Source organism: Fragaria vesca, linkage group LG3 (genome assembly GCF_000184155.1).
Source record: "Fragaria vesca subsp. vesca linkage group LG3, FraVesHawaii_1.0, whole genome shotgun sequence".
NCBI classification, from domain to species: domain Eukaryota; kingdom Viridiplantae; phylum Streptophyta; class Magnoliopsida; order Rosales; family Rosaceae; genus Fragaria; species Fragaria vesca.
Window position 1 is genome coordinate 7,943,846 of NC_020493.1, and position 3,585 is coordinate 7,947,430.

Genomic DNA, 3,585 nt, shown 5'->3' on the forward strand with positions numbered 1-3,585 from the left:
GATTCGTCGAGAGCTGTTCACAAAGACTCAAACGAAGTTGACTGTCTAGAAGGGACAGATTGCTGTTTTTCGCAGATTTGGCATGTGCGAAGCTGTGAAGCTTACATGTGGCGTGTAGGCTTTCGCCTTAGCCAAATGTGACGTGTGTATGATCAAAACCAAGTCCTTTAGATCGTTCTAAGGTCGTAAACTTCATGACTAGTTAGCAAAAGCTCCCTGACATGAACATAAACTAACTCAGAGGACCTAGAGGATCCGATCATGATGATAATTTTCCAGCTTTGATAAGTCTTCAACGTCTTTTGCAAGACGGCAATTGGTTTAATAGCGTAGGGGGATCCAAAATCAAAAGCTTTCGGTAACTCCAAGTCAGTATGACCAGTCATGTCCGTGGAGGGTCGGTAGTGCGAGGCACACTTAAAACCACTATCTCCTTAATTTCGGACAATTCTAAGACATCACACTGAGCTTGGATGATCCTAGTTGAACAATTGATGATGAAAAATCCGCTATAGGGTAGAAGACTTAACCGGAAACACGTGGGCGATCCTTCTTGAGGATGCAGTGCCATGAGTCACCTTCAAAGGTAGGGACCAAAATCGGCACAATATGCCATGTTTCTAAGGACGATGTAAGTGTACATCTTGATTGTAAATCAATATGAACCATAAGAGGAGAATAGTTTCACTTCGAAAAATGCTCAAGGCATTCATTATTGCTAATGTGAGTACATCGAGGTCTCAAATAGACAAAGGACGTCGATACAACGCCTTAGTACATATAACTTGGAACGAAAATCAATGTCTAGCCGATGACATCAAAGTCATGGGTAGCTAGAGCAGGATCCGAATCTTTGAAATTCGCGATCATGAGGATGACGTTCTTGTCCTCATATTGATTTTCCATACCTTTTTGTATGCATTCACAATTTAAAGGAGCTTGACAATCTTGAACCAGTGATCCGAAGATCCACAACGGTTGCATTAATGTCATGAGCTGACGTGAGTAGTTTTGACAAAATGGTGTCTAGATCGGGAGTGTCGCTATTAGAGCCGACAACACCTCCCCCTCTTTTCTAGACATCGGCACGACATTTTCTGCCGTTGCCATGACCCGTATTGTTGTCCCCACATTAGAGGATAATCCCAAATAAGTTTATCACATTAGCGTATACAATTCTTGTTTGTATGATCAAAATCAAGTCTCGTTGGTAATTCCACACCAACTTGGAGGACCTAGAGAACTTGATGATGATCGAATCCGCTAAAGATTATGGATCATGATGCCACAAAAGATCATCGACAATATGTAGTCAATTAAGGTGGTAAGCAATCCACTTGTCTAATAACTCAACAAGGAGAGTTATATGAACGTTTCGAGAAACGCTCCATGAGTGCATTCCACAGTACTTTGTGGTCATTACTTTTTGCACAGATTGCCATTGAAGGCTTTTGTCGATGTGGCGCGTCAAAGACTTTGAGCACATGAGATGTGAAATCTCGGCATCTAGGCTTGTTAGCCTGGGGGTCAAAACATATGGTTTAATCCTTTCCAATGAAAGGTTCCACAGATACCAAGCGAAGATCCGCCTTAGGCATCCAGTACGTCAAAACTCAAAGGAGCAGAATGTTACATTGCTCTTGCATACAAAACCAAGCTGTTATGAGACTCGATAGAGGTCACAAACGATGCTTTTAATGGTTTGTCCTTCGGATTGATCATACACAATCCGGAAAGACCGCGAATTGATCAAACACAATTCGGAAAAGGACCTCGGATTGATCAAACACAATCCGGTGAAAGATCGGGGTTGATCAAACACAACCCGGACAAAGAAACAAGAGTGATCAAACACACTCTTGACCCGCGAATAAAATTCTGGGATTTGGGTACCTGCCCGCACAAAATCCCAAGCATAGAATGGAGATGGAGAAGGGAGGAAAGGATTTTATCCTCCCCGAGTTATTGAACTTGGAAAAGTTTAAGGTTTCAAAAAACATACCTTTCTAGAGGTTGCCGAGAGGAGAAATAACGTTTCGCCTACTTATACTTCGAATTTGGGGCTGAAAATTTGATAGGAGGAGCAGCTCTGGATGGGGAAGCTGCTGTCAAAATTTCAGGTTGATCGGAGCAAGGGAAGGTGGTGAACCGGTGGTCGGTAGCGGGGGCGCTCTGGAATCTTCCGGCGGCCGTTTCGGAGACTTTCCGGCCGGTTATCAGGGTGAGACCGGCGGCGTTGGATCCGGGACGGAGAGAGCTTTCTGGGGATATAAAATTCCGGTGGAGAACAGTTGGAATTTTGGTCGGAAATCGGGAAAAACAAGGCTGCCCGATTTTAGGGTTTTGGTTTTTAGGGTTTAGAAAAAAAAATGGTGGGCTATTGACTCTAGGGTTAGAACAAAGTGCATGATAACGTGATGAAGGATAAAGTGTAGAGACAAAGAGATAGCAAGAGAATCATCATCTTATTCATTGATAGGAGCCCTTTATATAGGGAATTACACAATACCAATATGGTAAGGATATGAATACATAGATCTAGTCTAACTACATATCCTATTGGCATAAGGCTAAGGCACACATAGAGAATATCCTAGAACAACTTTGTTATTTTGGCGAGCGTGAAACACAGAAAAGAGAAAAATCAGACCTCCAACGGACTCGATATATAGTTCACCAATATAGCTGTTATTATTTTTCCACTAATAAATCTGGATCAATTTAAATGTTTCCTCATGATTTACAAATATTAAGCATACGGTCTATATATACGTACGTAACTTAACATCTTAGTTAGTTAGAACTATATAGCGCAATAATGTTTTAGGGACTATGTCATATTCACATAATCACATGAATGATAGTTGAAGGATGAGTCACAATGTCACATTACAATTTACTCTAGGTCAAGTGTTAGTTATTCAAGTTTGAAGATAATCTAAGAATCCAAAAGATATTGATCGGTGAGATATCTATATATATGTAACTTAACATCTAAGTTAGTTAGGCTTAAATATAAAGCTACCATAAGGCATATGTTCTATCATATTCACATAATCACATGAATGATAGTTGAAGGATGAGTCACATGACAATTTACTCTTAGGTCATGGAATCATGAATGAAATGAGATCCTATTCTTTCCATCTAAACCCCAACTTTAGATAACAGCAACCACTCACCTCTATAAAATACAAAGCACAAGCTTCACTATGACACAAGCAAAAAAGGTGCAACGAGTTAAATCATTCCCACCCACCATTCACATGTTCTACTACGTACATTACCCTATTCGATCAATAGAGTAACTGATATCTCACCCTCTTCATCTAGGTACGTAATTTCATCCTCCCAGTCCCAGCTACTTTTTGCAGCCCTGGTGGTGGAAGTTTTGTTAGAACCTCTGCTCCGAGTGGATTCATGAAGCTGTCAAAATGATCAGACATTACATGATCAATCGTAATCTCATGGTAACTTTAAACACAAAAAATCCACCCATTTTCCAATCACAATGCAAAATTTTAAAAACTGTCCCACGTACGCGTATGTGTGCTTTCCAGCTAGGTTGCCGTTGGTGGAGAGTGA